General features: G+C 44.0%; 1 long non-coding RNA gene across 1 annotated transcript in view; it reads left to right on the top strand.

The window, feature by feature from the left end:
- The first annotated feature begins 400 nt into the window (after positions 1-400).
- The window catches only part of LOC137438737 (uncharacterized), a 21,451-nt gene continuing 3,812 nt past the window's right edge, over positions 401-18,039 (top strand). Inside the window, exons 1-2 of the long non-coding RNA XR_010986780.2 lie at positions 401-498; positions 7,328-7,502. This is a non-coding gene — a long non-coding RNA (uncharacterized LOC137438737). The remainder of the gene's footprint in view (positions 499-7,327; positions 7,503-18,039) is intronic.

The raw sequence follows: 18,039 nt of genomic DNA, 5'->3' as shown, positions 1-18,039 counted from the left end.
CCCCTCCCTTTACGAGGGTATGCGCAAGGAACCTTTTCCCATTTGGCCTTTGGTGGTTGCGCTCTAGTAACACCACATTAATTAAATCTAGCATTTCATCGACTTAATTTCACAAGTGGGTTGGGCAGGGTCGTGGTGAGGAGGTGTGGCTTAATTTTACTAGTGGGTTGGGCAGGGTCGTGGTGAGGAGGTGTGGCTTAATTTTACTAGTGGGTTGGGCAGGGTCGTGGTGAGGAGTGAGGAGGTGTGGCTTAATTTCACTAGTGGGCTGGGCAGGGTCGTGGTGAGGAGGTGTTGCTTAATTTTACTAGTGGGTTGGGGAGGGTCGTGGTGAGGAGTGAGGAGGTGGTGTGGCTTAATTTCACTAGTAGGTTGGGCAGGGTCGTGGTGAGGAGGTGTGGCTTAATTTCACTAGTTGGTTGGGCAGGGGAATGGTGAGGTGAGGAGGTGTGGCCTTATTTCACTAGTGGGTTGGACAGCGGTGTGGTGAGTAAGGAGGTGTGGCTTAATTTTACTAGTGGGTTTGGCAGGGTCGTGGAGTGAGGAGGTGTGGGTTGGACAGGGGCATGGTGAGGAGTGAGGAGGTGTGGCCTAATTTCACTAGTGGGTTGGACAGCGGTGTGGTGAGGAGTGACGAGGCATGGTTTAATTGCACTCGTGGGTTGGGTAGGGGCGTGGTGAGGAGTGAGGAGGTGTGGCTTAATTTGACCTGCCAATCCTTCATTCCTGGCTTTTCCCAAACTTGAAAGTCTCCTAAATCATCCATTCTGATATTCCTTTTTCCCCCAATATTAATTTTCTCACTTTAGCCAATCCTTGTGGTCTTGGTACCGCTCAGCAATTCCTTACCTCTTTTCTGAAGGTATTTAAAATACAGTCCTCTTTATATCACCTCCTCCAGCAGAGAAATCCCCAGTTTATCGCCAGTGGAGCAGAGAAATGCGTACAGGACTGGCACTTCCAAACAAACCCCAAATTACCCGAACGCGCCATTCAGCCTGAAAACCGACACTTTAAACCGCCATTTGCCTCGTGAACATGGCGCCCTTAAGTCGGCACCACGCCACGGCTGTTCCACACACCCCAGCCCTCACACCCCTCGCTTCCCCCCACCCCCTGGTACACCTCGCCGCTGCTGATGGAAGTGACAGTGCGTAGTTTAACGAGGCGCCCTGACAGCCTCCGAGTGCTCCTCGTCGAGGCGGCGGGGTCGTGCGAACCAGCAGAAGGCTGCCGGGCGTTGTCATCCCCGCTCATTACGGGAATGATGGCAATCGCGTTTAATTACACGTGCTAATTGCTCGCTTTACTGCGGCGTTCGTTAGCGGCGTAATTAGCCAGAGCGCCGGGCGGCGTGGAGCTGCTGCGAGAGGGCAAATCAAAAATTAGACAAATCACGGAAAGCTGCGCCGCCCTTTATGGCTCTTGTGACGTTGTCGCTCCTTGTCTGACTGCGTTCATCGTTTGACTGTCATTCGGCGTTTGACTGTAGTTTGACTGTCATTCGGCATTTGCCTGTAGTTTGACTGTCATTCGGCATTTGCCTGTAGTTTGACTGTCATTCAGCATGTGCCTGTAGTTTGACTGTCATTCGGCATTTGATTGTCCTTTGACTGTAGTTTGACTGCCATTCAGCATTTGATTGTCCTTTGACTGTCATTTGACTGTAGTTTGACTGTCATTCAGCATTTGACCGCCGTTCATCATTTGACTGTCATTCGGCATTTGACCACCATTCATCGTTTGACTGTCTTTCGACATTTGACTGTAGTTTGACTGTCATTCAGCATTTGACTGTAGTGTGACTGTCATTCGGCATTTGACTGTAGTGTGACTGTCATTCGGAATTTGACTGTAGTTTGACTGTCATTCGACATTTGACTGTAGTTTGACTGTCATTCGGCATTTGACTGTAGTTTGTCATTCGACTGTAGTTGACTGTCATTGGACATTTGACTGTAGTTTGACTGCCATTCGGCATTTGCCTGTAGTTTGACTGTCGTTTGACTGTAGTTTGACTGTCATTCAGCATTTGACCGCTGTTTATCGTTTGACTGTCATTCGGCATTTGACTGTCCTTTGACTGTAGGTTTGTCATTCGACTGTCCTTTGTCGTTCGACTGTCCTTTGTCGTGTGACGGTCCTTTGTCATTTCACTGTCATTTGACTGCTGTTTGACTGTCGTTCAACTGCCCTTTGTCATTAGACTGTCCTTTGTCGTTTGTGCACCTTTCTTTTTCTGTCGAATGTTGCTCTTCTGTCTACTCTCTCTGGTCTGCTGACTCTTATTCGGCTTCCGTTGCTTGTCTCGTGACCCTTGCTCGTCTGTCGACTCTTGCTCGGCACTCATCTGGCGACTGCTGCTCGTCTGTCGATGCTCATCACTTATCTATCAACTCTTGCCTGTCGACTCTTGCCTGTTGACTCTTGCCTGTTGACTCTTGCCTGTTGACTCTTGCCTGTCGACTCTTGCCTGTTGACTCTTGCCTGTCGACTCTTGCCTGTTGACTCTTGCCTGTTGACTCTTGCCTGTCAACTCTCGCCTGTCGACTCTCCCTAAAGCGTTCGTCGCTTGTCTGGCGATTCTCTCTTGTCTATCGACGACTGCATGGTGACCCTTACTCATCTGACGACCCTCACTTGTCTATCGACTTTTGACCGTCTGTCAACTCAACATCTGTGATCCTCACTCGTCGCTGGCCTGTCAACTCTTGCTCGTTTAATGGCTCGTCTGTTGCCTGCCGACTCTTGCTCGTCTGTCAACTCTCGCTTGGTGTTTGTTGCTCATATGTCGACTCTTGCTCGTCTGTCAACTCTCGCTCGTTTACTGGCTCGTCGCTCATCTGACTGTCACCTGCCGACTCTTGCTCTTCTGTCAACTCTCTTGTCTGCGCACTCTTGCTCGTCTGTCGACTCCCGTCTTTCAACTCTCACTCATCCATTGGCTCGTCACTGTCTGTTAACTCTCACCTGTCAACTCTCGCTCGGTGCCCATCACACTTTTGTTGACTCTCGTTCGGCACCTGTCTCAACTCTCGTTGCTCGTCTGTTGATTGCCACTTGTCGACTCCGCTCGTCTGCCGACACTTGTCTGTCGATTGTCACTTGTCAATGCTCATCTGTCGACTCTCGCTCATCTGTTGATTCTCGCATCATTGCTCATCTGTCTCTCGCTCTTGACTCATAGGTGTACACTCGCTCATTGCTTGTTTGTCTCTCACTTGCCAGTCGTCAGTTGACAGTGGGCTGCCTACTGTTACGCATCAGCATGGAATCGTTCACTGCTGGGGCACCGCTCACCATTAGAAGGAATGGTTTTTGATCAGCTGCTACATAGGATGCTATTATCTCAGCTGCAAGTATGTACTGTGGAAGCAAACTAGCATATTCTTCAGAAAAATTTTCGAGACAGGGAAACAGTAGAAGTAATTAGGCATAAGTCAGAAAGCATGGCAGTGTGGTATCTCAAAGTGTATTTGCTTGGCAGAAAAAGGAAAACGTGCTTGAAGATTTTGTATCAGGAGGACTGGTGATTTGCAGTCATTTGGTGTCTTTTCATAAACACAAAAATAATGAGGATAAGCGGTTCAATTGAGACAAAGGAATAGAAGGAAAAGGGAGAAAAGAGCAAGGTTTAGAGAGAGTAAGAATATGAAGGAATGGGACTTATTTGCGAGGGTGTGGGTGGGGAAGAGAGCAAGTGAGAAGGTTGTTTTCCCAAAAATCATTTCTCTCTGGGACCATGAAGTGAAACTCAGCACAGATGTTCATCCTTTTCGGTGTACTTTTCAGCCAGTTTCGCACATTCTTCCCAACACTGGGTGAAACCTCAAAATGCATTTAGAACAGAGGTCAGGTTTATAACCTTTAGTCGGAATTTTGCTGTGGCTAAATTTCACTGATGTGGATGCAAGATGAGAGATTTCTGATACCATTTAGAAGACAGAAGAGATTCAGGGAGGTAGGTGAGGTTGGAGGGGAGGGCCTTTTTGTCCCCCGTCGCACCGCGGAGCGAAAGGGGGACTATGGTTTTCCCCTCCACCCGTGCGTGCGTCCGTCCGTGCGTGCGTACGTGCGTGCGTAAGCGAAGGACCGAATTCTAATTGGGTGTGTGGGTGCAGCCCACGTCAAAATCCAAGATGGCCGCCGCCATGTATGTCTGAACCTTGTGAGCAGAATATCTTGAAAAATAAGCGAAGTACCAACTTCTAATCTGGTGTGTGGGTGTATCTAGGCATAAGGAAGAACGCTATTGAAAATTGGGTCGCCACGTCAAAATCGAAGATGGCCGGTGCCATGTATGTCTGAACATTGTGAGCGGAATATCTTGACAAATAAGCGAAGTACCAACTTCTAATCTGGTGTGTGGGTGTATCTAGGCATAAGGAAGAACGCTATTGAAAATTGGGTCGCCATGTCAAAATCCAAGATGGCCGGTGCCATGTATGTCTGAACATTGTGAGCGGAATATCTTGACAAATAAGCGAAGTACCAACTTCTAATCTGGTGTGTGGGGGTATCTAGGCATAAGGAAGAACGCTATTGAAAATTGGGTCGCCATGTCAAAATCCAAGATGGCCTTGCGTCGTCCACTTTGTCAACTCACATCACTTCACCGACGGGGGACCTTGGCGTAACGCTTGTTGACTCTTGTATAGACTGACGATTTCGCCCAAATTGGTTTCAGAGCGTGTTTCGTGAATCTTCATGCTTGGCAACTCTTAAGAAAACCGAGACAAATAAAGAAAACTAGAAAGCATCTCAAAATGCAAAGTCCGTCCGCTATCGCTTTATACTCAAACTAAACTTGACAAAAACAGCAAAAACTAGAGCAGCACTCGGTAGAGCGCGTACTTCCGCCAGGCTGAACATTTTACGCTTTGTATCCCACTGATAGGCCTGATCTAGTTCCGGATCTTCACCAAAATGTTATCATTTCGTCCTTGTCACACACCCAACCTCTGTACCAAATTTTGTCAAAATCTGTCCACAACCTTTTGAGATATCTAGCTGTTCACAGATAGACAAACAGCGGTGAAAACATAACTTCCGTCCACCTTTGGTGGCGCAGGTAATAAATAAAATAAATTTTAGCAATCGGTGTTCTCTGTATTCTCATAATAAAGGTTTGTTGAAAATTAGATTTTCAAAAGCTGAAATCTATATATATAAAACACAGTGTGTGTGTGTGTAATGTTACCGATAGACTCCTAAACGGAGAGGCTCACGAACTTGATATTTGGCACAAACATGGCCATTGAGCCTGGTACGAATATGGTGGACCTAAAAATTTATTTCATAATATTTTTTAACCATATTTTTACCTCAGCGCATTTCAGCGAGGAATATTATGACCGGAATGGCAGAGCAACGTGCTGATTCGCTCAGAGCGATCACGTGATGTTCCAACTTTGCCGCCATAATCTCACAGTTATGCGTTCGCACGTAATTCAGTTTTTTCACATTTCAGCGAGGAACATTGCCATTCACACCACATAGGTTTTTTTTTCACTTTCATCTGATATTTGTGATTTATTTCAAACAAACTGTATTTCCCATCTACACGGCCATGTATTCCTATTAACGTTATGTAAAGTACATAAATTGTGTGGATTACATCATTTGTGGATGTGATCAATTGCCAGTAACCATCTATATCCCTCCCCTCCTCCCCCTCCCTCCCGCTCCCCCTCCCTTTCCCCCCTCCCCTCCCCCTACCCTTCTCCCTCCACCCTACCCTCTCCCCTTCCCCCCTCCCCTCTCCCCTCCCCCGCCCGGCAATGCCGGGTACTTCTGCTAGTCGTAAATAAAGAAACCTGGAAACGATTTCAAAACCCCGGCCGTCTCGTGCTGTGCTGTGACCAGACAATTAAAGAGTATTTGTACTCACTGCGGCTTTGCCCTTTGACATTTTGACCCAATTATTAATTAGTCTTCTTTATCTTATCATAAGGGTTTGTTGAAAATTTGATGAAAAAGGCTCAAATGGTAAAAATGTTGTAGCCTGGACACACACACACACACACACACACACACACACACACACACACACACACACACACACACACACACACACACACACACACACACACACATGCACACACACATACACACACACGCACACATACACACAAATAAACACGCACACGCACACATACACACAAACAAACACACACACGCACACATACACACAAACAAACACACACGCGCAAACACACGATTGCGAAACCCTGTCTCCCGCTGCGCGGTGGACGAGCTAAAAATAGGAACCTCTGAATATCTAAACTTGATGCCACAACACTCTATCGATGTTCAATCTAGTTCTCTCGTTTGCATTGCCTCGTGTATGTATAAACTATCCTTAAGGTGCCTTTAGAACAAGAATAGAGTCTTTGGTTTCAATCCACCCATATGTAGGCATCATTAAAGTTTCAATCCACTGACATAAATATGAGTCACTCAAACTTTTTCAACTCGCTGTCATCCATGATCTGTCTTGGGCGAAGCACATGTATGTAAAGTTGCCTTCCAAAGCCAGCCAAAGGGCATCCTTGGCAAAAAACAAAATCTTAACCCAGATGCAGACCCTTTGGCAGGTGAAGAACTAAAAAATATTTAAACCTTCTGGCCTGGTTGATGTCCTTGGCCAAGCATAGCGAGGAGCTGCACCAAGCGCTTGTTAAATTGGCGCAAACACCGCAAGCTGTCCCTGGAACCCCAGCAAGAGTGCACCGGCCCGCGGGGAAATATACAGGACAGAAATTATGAATGTGCCCGTGTTTCGCCAAAAACTTTCTATTATTGTGAAGTGGAGACTTCATTCTGAGAGCTTTTATTGCATTATGCTCCCATTTGTTTTCTCTTTTCCACCGGTATGGATGGCTTTGCAGTGCTTTTGTAATGCCCTGCTCCTTTGCTCGCTCTCCGTCTCGGCTCGAGCTTGTGTGTATAGGAGACCTTTATGATACCGTTGCATTGTGGTGTTATGATGTCATTCATCGACCCGGGCTGCATCACATCATTGCAGTTGGTGATGCGAAATGCACATTGTGTTCCTTTGTGCCCCGAACAAAGCACGTACCCTCTCAGCACACACACACACATATACACACACACACACACACACACACACACACACATATACACACACATATACACACACACACACACACACACACACACACACACTCAGCCACACGCACTGGAAAGGTGAAGCATACTGCGGCCTAACTCTATCTACTATATAGACTATAGAGACTCCAGTTTCTGTAAATAAGTACAGTTTGTGCATGTGGTGTTAACTGCTGACAGCCTAAATTGTGTGCAGGTGTACAGTCATGGGTCGCCTGCTGTGGGTTTTGTGACTGTACATTGAAGGAAAAGCCCTGCTGTGGACACTCTCCGCAAGTTTCAGGTGACGTGTCTGGAGCTATTGGTGGAGCTCTTGCACCTACAGCGTGCGACTGCAAGGACATTAGGAGGACTTTTCCTTCCATTATCTCGTAAGTACGTTGTGAGACGATGCACAAATCACCAAAGAAGATATTAGATTTAAACCTGGGTCACGGCAACATGGGCTAAGTGCTCAGATGGGAGCATCAAACGCTTCAACAATTGCATTATTGTCAACTAGCAACGGTACCCGCCCTATTGGCGGGGCTCCAATTGGGAGGCCCAAATAAAAAGGCCAAATATCACAAATTGAAGGATTTCATTTTATTTTAAACGATTTATATAAACATCCGTCAAATCCTATCACATGCAAATCATCAAAATCTAAACAGTATTTGTAGAATTTCAATAAAAGCTACATCACTGTTCATATCGGTAAATATTATTCCATCGTGTTTGGAAAAACTGGAAAATTGGAAAATTGGAAAAATTGGGGAAAATTTGGAAAAACAATATAGTCTATTTTACTCCAGGGTGTCCCAGGATTATCCACCCAAAATATCGTTGTGATCGGTTCAGCCGTTTTTGTGGTACCTGGGAACAGACAGACAGAAATTTGGTGAATTGTAGTAAGATGGAGGTTCGTACAAATGTAGCAGCTGTTTTCTAGCATCTTCCACACTTGATTTGCAAAAGTTGTGTTCCATGGTTGTGTGAGTGTTTGGGTCAAAAACTCAGCCATATTTGCCCGCCTAATGACTCCATGGCCCCAAAGTCAATTCACATCTCACATAAAATTGCTCACACTCCAAGGAAACAGCATTTCCAACAAAAAAGCATCAACACTTCTGCACAAGTCTGGGTTTGCAGCAACACCTGCGTACACGTAATGAGCATTCTAAGGGGGCATCGATTGTCAAGGTCGTATGACGTCATTTAATGCCAGCTATGTCATTTTGTGACTCATTCTGGAACTAGCACCCGAGTCTTAGAATAAATTTTAAAAATCGTCCTTTATGATGAATAAATGTTAAATGTATGCTTTGTTGGGGCAAAAGAGGTGTCAGCATGTGGTGAAAATAGAGAGAATTTGACACCGGGTGACGCATCACAGGGCGAATGCCAGGGCAATATAGCTTAAACCGGCACTACTTTTGTGCGTAACGGTTTGTGATGTATTGCAATGTGTGTGTGTAAAGCCTCTGCTGCTAGAAAGCGAACAAATAAATAATATGCTGCAAAGAGTTCGCATTATGCGGTCATGTGACGCAGAGACGACAGAACAAAGCTTACCACCCCCGAGGACATTATGTGCCCGTTCAATTATGTATGCCCCCATCTATATTTCATTTGGCATTCTTATATACGCTGCAGGAGCCGAGAACGGCCGAGAGATCGACTCTTCTTCAAACCCGCAGCGGATTAGCACATGCACAGAGCCCCTTCCAAAGGTACACCATGTTATGGGATCCACGATACTGTGCTTACCGCTATAAAATGGAAATATGATGGATACACCAAGTCAAATTCCATCTATTTAAATAATTATGCAAATATAGCAGAAATGTTGAGCCCTTCCTGTACCCCCAAAATGTCCCATTCCCCTTCCCTCTCCTTCCTTACTCCCATCTCCTCCATAACGTCTTTCCCTTCTCTCTCCACTCCTTCCTAGCTCCCTTACCTTCCTTTCTCTCTTCCCATCATCATTCCTTTTTTTTTCTCAATAACTACCTCTCCCCTAATGCTGACGTTGCACCTTCAGCAATCTGAAATTTGTCCAAATTGCTTCCTCTCCCGAAGAATGCTGCCTGGTTTTAGCCAAAATTCAGATGATTCAATATCCCCGACAAAGGATGCAGTTTTAAGATTGCAGAACATCCGTAAATCAAAACAACGAAACCTGTGATGTGCGCTCATCCTTTCTGGCCAAGCAAGTGTGGGCGCATAAAATAGTTTGCAGGTAATCAAAGTTATGGACCATAATAAAAAGGTGACACATTGAGAGTTTTACGTTTTTACTCCATACGATTAACTCATCACCATGGATGGACTTCTAATGACTCTATTTTGAAAACTATAAATACACAATGTCCTTTATGAATAATATACAATACCAAAAAGCAACACATATGTGATTTACCTCTCCACATATGTGATTTAGAAATACAGTCAGGTGAAAAAGTAAGTACACCCCATGTAAAGTTTTGACTTTTTCAACATATTTCAACATACAGCTATTTGATTTTCATTTCAACAATATTGATAGATAAAGGTGATATAATATAACAAATATCATGAAACATTTACATTTTGTAGTCCATTGTATAATTTAAATAAACATAAATGCGAATTTCGCATGTGGAAAAAGTAAGTACACCGTTGGCTCTAATAGGTGGTATTGCCCCCTTTGGCAGAAACAACCTCAAGTAGGCGATTCTTATAACCGTCTACCAGTCTCTGACATCGACTGGGAGAAATTTTTGCCCACTCCTCCATGCAGAATTCTTTCAGCTGTGCGATGTTTGAGGCGTTTCTTGCATGCACCGCTCCTTTCAAATCCCCCCACAACATCTCGATGGGATTTAGATCCGGGCTTTGACTTGGCCATTCCAGAACCCTCCATTTCTTTCTTTTCAGCCATTCCTTGGTGGATTTACTGGTATGTTTATGGTCATTGTCATGTTGCAAGGTCCACCTTCGGTTGAGCTTCAACTTTAAGACAGATGGCCTCACATTATCCTCAAGCACCCTCTGGTACAATGAAGAATTCATAGTGGATTCCATGATGGTGAGCTGCCCAGGCCCTGATGCAGCAAAGCTGCCCCAAACCATAATATTTCCACCACCATGCTTTACAGTTGGTATCAGGTTCTTGTGGTCAAATGCTGTCTTTGGTTTTCGCCAAACATGTCTTCTGATACTGTGGCCAAATAGCTCTACCTTTGACTCATCTGTCCAGAGCACATTGTTCCAGAAGTGCTTGTCTTTGCCTCGGTGTTCATTGGCAAACTTTAGTCTTGACCTGATGTTCTTTTTGGACAGCAAAGGGTTCCTCCTGGCACACCTCCCATGTAGATCAAATTTGTGCAGCCTCTTTCTAATGGTAGACTCGTGCACTTTGACATCAACAGTGGCAAGAGCTACCTGTAGGTCCCGTGATGACATTCTGGGGTTATTCGAGACTTCTTTCAGCATCTTGCGGTCTGCTCTCAGGCTGAACTTGCTGGGCCGGCCTGGCCTGAACAAGTTGGCAGTTGTTTGGAATCTTCTCCACTTGTAGATGATCTTCCGGACAGTCAAATGATTGATTTCAAATTGTTTGGAGATCTTTTTAAATCCCTTCCCAGACTCGTAGGCATCTATAACCTTCTTTCTGAAGGCATCAGAGAGCTCTTTTGATCCTGGTATGGTGATGCCGCACACTTCAACAACAAAGAGCAAACCAAACTAAATGTCTGAGGTTTAAATAAGACAGGTTCCTCCAAGATCATCTCTAACGATGTTCTAATCATTTGCACCTGAGCTGGTGCACCTGATTCTAATTTTAGGTATTTGAAGTAGTGATAAATGTAGGGGTGTACTTACTTTTTCCACATGCGAAATTTGCATTTATGTTTATTTAAATTATACAATGGACGACAAAATGTAAATGTTTCATGATATCTGTTATATTTTATCACCTTTATCTATCAATATTGTTGAAATGAAGATCAAATAGCTGTATGTTGAAATATGTTGAAAAAGTCAAAACTTTACATGGGGTGTACTTACTTTTTCACGTGACTGTACATTCTAACTATGGACCCCCCTCCCCTTCCACAAAACAATACTTACATGAGATATTGATTGCCCTCAAATCATTGATCTCCGAGGTGTGCCATCCTGTCTTGGAATAGACGGGCAGGCACTACTTGACAGAGAGATTCTTGTCGCAGGGGGATTTGCTGATGAATGGGAAGTGCATTCCTCACAGATATCCTCTGATCTGTCAGATCTTAATGCGACACACAAAGAGGGTGATAAACGGATAGTGTTGCATCACATCAACAACTTGTTGTGTATGTGAAAGATACTGATGTGATTCTACTGTTGGTCACATTATCATCATTTCTCATTCCAGAATCTATGGATGAAGTCATGTATAGCAGAGAGATCAAAGTATATCCTCATTAAGGATGTTTTTGAGCAGATGTTTTTGATCCTGAGGCTTTGCGGCATCACTCCTGCCTTCTCATGCACTGGGAAGGTGACACCACATCTTTGGGACCAGATGGGACACCACATCTTTCATATGCAATCACACAAACCAATCTGCCTGGAAGGTGTTCATCAAGTACCATCTCCTTCTTGCTGGCTGAGGTGATGGACAACCTACAGAGGAGAAGATTGAAGCAGCAGAGATATTTGTATGTAGGATGTACAAGATGGACCATATTGACTGTATATATGGCTCGCTGCACCATATTGGCCATAGCAGGCAAATCAGAGGCCATACCACCGGCGAGCAATGCTTTACGGTTTCACATTATGCGAGTGCATTACCAAACCATGATCTGGAAGCAAGCCCACCTCCTAGATCCAGATCTGGCTGCACCAGAGAGGATGGGATTGGAGTGGCAGGGGGGGAAGCTACAACCCAGCTAACACAACACCGTTGGCCCAACGTTGGCCCAACGGTGTTGTTAGCTGGGAACCCATCCTAATGACACTAGCTGCAATGCCTAAAGCCTGTCAGGAAGTCATATGCTGTTCATGTTACACCGGATGCAGAAATCTCCTGTAGCTGCAGGAAGGCCAAACAATTCTGCGTAGCAGATATACCAAGGTGAAGAATACCTGTGTTAATACTAATCCAAAAGAATTGTGTATATCTGAACACCTGTAGCTGTTGTGTGTTCTCTGTATTTAACTATGAATCACATCCAGATTGCTTGCTCGAGAACTACAACTACGTCACTTGGACATGTGACTCAATATTATGAATAAACCCAGTTATGCGAAGCGATTCAAAAAATTCAAATATACATACAGTAAGTAGTTTATAAAGTGATGAAAAAATTTGAATTGCTTTCTGAAAGTACCTTGTGTTGCCCGATTAATTGCATTTGGGTTTGAAAACGTGAGCAAACCTGGTTGCCTGCACTGAAGGCGGGTGCCAAAACTACGTTTTTGTGACGTTTGAATTATGCTTATTGGGAGATTTAAAATGCAAACAAAAGTTTTGTAACAAACAGATTCGTAATTATTATGTCTAAATTACCGAGAATCTGCGTGTTACAAACTTCGACCAAAAACTTCCTGCTCTTTTTCCATATAACTTTTCCAAAAGATTGTCCAGTCTATCAGCAGGTTTGCTGACATACACTTTTTTTTTTTTAGCAAATCCCCCAAAAAAAACCCAAATCCCACTGGGTAAATCAAGACTCCTGGATGTCCTCCCTATTGGTCCTCGTTTCCTGATCTATCTATGTGGAAAGTGGGGATCCAACCAATTACGAACTTCAATCAAGAAGTGCAGAGGGGCACCATCTTGTGTAACAATAGTTTCCTCTTTGTTTTCCCATTACAGATTTTTTGGAAGCAAGATTTGAAGCATTTCTAAGTATCTCTTTCCATATTGCTGACATTGTAAGGTCCATTGAGTTGGGTTGAAGTCATTCCGCACCAAACAAGCAGTTTTGGCTGACTCTGGCTGGCTGATTTCTTGATCGGTAATGTCAGTAACGCCTGTTGACAAAACTACCAACATGGAAAAAAAACCCTCATCTGGAAAGACCTCCTGAACATAACGAGGTTTGTATGGTTTCCTTCCTAAGTCCATCTAGCCTGGTGTTGGCTTAGCGGTTAGGGTGACAGCTTGGGATCCTAGTATCCTGGATTCGAATCCCGGTTAATCGCTGAATTAACACCAGGGGGGTTGACTCAGCCTGTCATCATTCCGAGGTCGGCAAATTGAGTACCAGTTCACTGGTAATTCCCTGTGTGTCACAAGAAGTGACTAACAGGGTTGGTGGCAGGAAGGGCATCCGGCCATAAAACATTGCTTCAAAAAGGGGACCACGGTGCCCGAAAAAGGCCAACCCCTGCTCTGTGGGGAAAAATGGCCTCTAAAGGTGGTTCCTTCCTAAGTCCTTCTTCAGAATTGTCTGCATTGCACGATAACTTCTCTTCCACTTCTCCCTCACCACTTGTCTGATCGACTTCTGTCGGACTGCTTCTGAACAGGCCTCATATCCAGTCGATGTTTTCTGGTGATCTCGGGTTGTGGTACTTCTTCCTGATCTTCTCACGTCCTTGACTGAACCAGTTGGTATAAGGTTGGTGAAGGTTTTTAATCCTTTTTTGATCCAAAGAGGCATGTCTCCCCATTTCTTGCCATCACCATCTTTGAACTGCAATTACAGACTGCCAAACCTCATACCGGGCAGCAATTCACACTCTTTGAGCAACAGTTAATCTCTCAGCCATAACGGATCAATCTGAAAGTAAAGAAAGAAAAAATATTAATGCATTAAGCAAGCTTTCAAAGAAAAAAAGAAGACTGCTCTACCTATAATTGAGTGGATGCGTATATGGTTATACAGTACCTTCAGAAAGTATTCACACCACTTGACTTTTTCACATTTTATTGTGTTAAAAAAAAATATATATACGTATATATGTATATATATATATATATATATTGTTGTGGTTTTTAGAACCCTCCACTTTGTAAATATCTGTAATATTCCCTTATAAATAATCCCCTGTAAATACTCCCATTTTTGGTGTAAAGGTCAAAGGTCGCACCCTAGTTAGGCCACGAGCAACATGTAGCACACCAGAGGCTTCTCCTTTAGTTATTTCATTAGTATGTGCTTCAGGTAAGGATCTGTTCCCAATAGTTGAATCTGCGTTGTATTAATTAAATAAGAGTAGGCCCCCTTGTCAATACATATTGCGGCGTAGCCTTCCTCCAAAGTGTGTTCCTTGACTTGCCAGTAGCGTTCGCTGCCTGGCTCAGTCGCCATTGAACACGAGGTTAGGCTTGGAGAAGAAGGGGGCGGGGCGGCAAGAACGAGGTGTGGCCACGTCAACTCACCACCAGGGCGTGGCCGGTAAGCCCCCACCAGCCAACCAGGGCTGAGGTGAGCTCGTTAATAGGCGTGGCTCGATGAAGCGCGGCTTGATTTCTAAGCGGGTTATAAAAGCGCAAGCGCCAAGCCCTCTCTGGAAGATGCGCGAGGGGAGGCCATTGATTAAGGACTGCGCCAGGGGATGTTGATTGTGAACGAACTGCGCAGGCAGCCATCAATTGTGTACGAACTGCGCCAGGGAAGGCCATTGATTACGGACTGCGCCGGGGAATGCTGATCGTAACGGACTGTGCCGGGGGATGCTGATTGTGAACGAACTGCGCGGGGAGCGCTCGATTGATTGTCACGTTTGAGCGACCTGCGCGAGGGTACCCTCTGAGACGAACGTTGGGGGAGAGAGAAAGTTGGCACAAAGATTATGTACGTGGCATCCCAGTCCCCCGCATAATTATAAGGTCCGGTCGCACGCCAACGACACACGAAGCTGCCTGCCATTCTTCGCGGCAGACCCGGAGCCTGGAACCATCTGCTTGGACCCTTCTCTTCCTTCCCACCACCACCACCCCATTCGTGTAAGTGTGTTTGTACTGTCCTGGGTGTGTGATAATATAAGACTGTTTAAGGCTGCCCCGTGTCACTGCTTCTTCTTCTTCTTGTATATTCCCTTCTTTCATTTCCTCTTTGGGTTTCTGGAATTAATAAATTATATTTGTTCTTCCTTTACTTTGGTTCCTCTCATCCGGTCGCTTTTGTGATTTCTCCATTGATATACGTGGCACGATTTGGCCAACGCTCGGAATCGGGTTAGTCTTTGGTAACGGCCCGAGTCGCAGCTCGCTTCGCTCGGCGTATCCATTAACGCTGCGGCTCGGGTGGAAATTATCTCCTCGCTCACGGCCGGTCTTAGTACGCAGGTATTTGGGACTTCATTGACTAATGACCCTGGCTACTACCGACTGGGAGTAAAAAAAACCAAAAAAAAAACCACCTTTAGAGGCCATTTTCCCCCGCAAAGCGGGGGTTGGCCTTTTTTCGGGGAGGCCAACCTGTTGTCGGGGAGGCCAACCTGGAGGTTGTTGTTGTTTTTCGGTCCCCTTTTTGAAGCAATGTTTTACGGCCGGATGCCCTTCCTGCCGCCAACCCTTTTTGTCGCCTTTTACGACAAACAGGGAATTACCAGTGAACTGGTACTCAAATAGCCAACCTCAGAAGGATGACAGGCTGAGTCAACCCGTCCCTCGAGTCAACAAAAGACCAGGAGTGACGTCATAATTTCTAGGACCGGAGGCGGCCAGCTTAATAGACGAGGGGATTAACCCCCCCTCGGTAAGGGGAGCGCCGTACTCTGAGATCCACAACAATATATATATGTATATACTGTATATATATATATATTGTATGTATATATATATATATATATATATATATATATATATATATATATATATATACACAAAGAATTAAGTTAAGCACCCCCCCCCCCCCCCCGTTTTTTTACAACCTCGCACATTACAAGTTTGTTGTCGTCAAAACAGTGTAATATACCCATGATATTGCTATATTTTCTGGAGAAGTGATATTATGGTCACATAAAAACATAACAATCATGCCGTTTTCAATATTTTATTCTGAATAATTTAAGGTGAAATTTTTTGGGAATTTTAGGCATATTTTCACCTCAATTTAAGTATGGAGCTATAGGTCCATCACGGACAGTGTGGATGACGTTTATGTTTTCTAACGTACAGTCATTGTTCTGAGAAGACCTCTAGCGATCTTTGCATCAATAACGTGTGTAGGACCCACGTGATCGGATCACTGACTCAACCCTACGTCTCATAGACCCTGTAAGCCGTTGTATGCGTTGCTGTGGCAGGTTGTTCCATTCCCGATGTAATGCACGTTCCAATTCATCCAGATTGGCTATTGGAGGGACCATCTTCGCAATTTGTCGTCCCAACATGTCCCAAACGTGCTCGAGGGGGTTCAACCTGCCACAGCAACGCATACGACGGCTTACAGGGTCTATGAGACGTAGGGTTGAGTCAGTGATCCGATCACGTGGGTCCTACACACGTTATTGACGCAAAGATCGCTAGAGGTCTTCTCAGAACAATGACTGTACGTTAGAAAACATAAACGTCATCCACACTGTCCGTGATGGACCTATAGCTCCATACTTAAATTGAGGTGAAAATATGCCTAAAATTCCCAAAAAATTTCACCTTAAATTATTCAGAATAAAATATTGAAAACGGCATGATTGTTATGTTTTTATGTGACCATAATATCACTTCTCCAGAAAATATAGCAATATCATGGGTATATTACACTGTTTTGACGACAACAAACTTGTAATGTGCGAGGTTGTAAAAAAACGGGGGGGGTGCTTAACTTAATTCTTTGTGTATATATATATATATATATATATATATATATATATATATATATATATATATATATATATATACACAGTATATATATATATATATATACATACATATACATACACACATATATATATATATATATACATAGATAGATAGATATATATATATATATATATATATATATATATATATATATATATATATATATATATATTTATATATATATATTTATATATATACACAAAGAATTAAGTTAAGCACCCCCCCCGTTTTTTTACAACCTCGCACATTACAAGTTTGTTGTCGTCAAAACAGTGTAATATACCCATGATATTGCTATATTTTCTGGAGAAGTGATATTATGGTCACATAAAAACATAACAATCATGCTGTTTTCAATATTTTATTCTGAATAATTTAAGGTGAAATTTTTTGGGAATTTTAGGCATATTTTCACCTCAATTTAAGTATGGAGCTATAGGTCCATCACGGACAGTGTGGATGACGTTTATGTTTTCTAACGTACAGTCATTGTTCTGAGAAGACCTCTAGCGATCTTTGCGTCAATAACGTGTGTAGGACCCACGTGATCGGATCACTGACTCAACCCTACGTCTCATAGACCCTGTAAGCCGTCGTATGCGTTGCTGTGGCAGGTTGAACCCCCTCGAGCACGTTTGGGACATGTTGGGACGACAAATTGCGAAGATGGTCCCTCCAATAGCCAATCTGGATGAATTGGAACGTGCATTACATCGGGAATGGAACAACCTGCCACAGCAACGCATACGACGGCTTACAGGGTCTATGAGACGTAGGGTTGAGTCAGTGATCCGATCACGTGGGTCCTACACACGTTATTGACGCAAAGATCGCTAGAGGTCTTCTCAGAACAATGACTGTACGTTAGAAAACATAAACGTCATCCACACTGTCCGTGATGGACCTATAGCTCCATACTTAAATTGAGGTGAAAATATGCCTAAAATTCCCAAAAAATTTCACCTTAAATTATTCAGAATAAAATATTGAAAACGGCATGATTGTTATGTTTTTATGTGACCATAATATCACTTCTCCAGAAAATATAGCAATATCATGGGTATATTACACTGTTTTGACGACAACAAACTTGTAATGTGCGAGGTTGTAAAAAAACGGGGGGGGTGCTTAACTTAATT

This window comes from Myxine glutinosa, chromosome 13, assembly GCF_964187855.1.
Source record: "Myxine glutinosa chromosome 13, kmMyxGlut1.1, whole genome shotgun sequence".
NCBI classification, from domain to species: domain Eukaryota; kingdom Metazoa; phylum Chordata; class Myxini; order Myxiniformes; family Myxinidae; genus Myxine; species Myxine glutinosa.
This window is presented reverse-complemented; position numbering and strand designations above follow the sequence as displayed.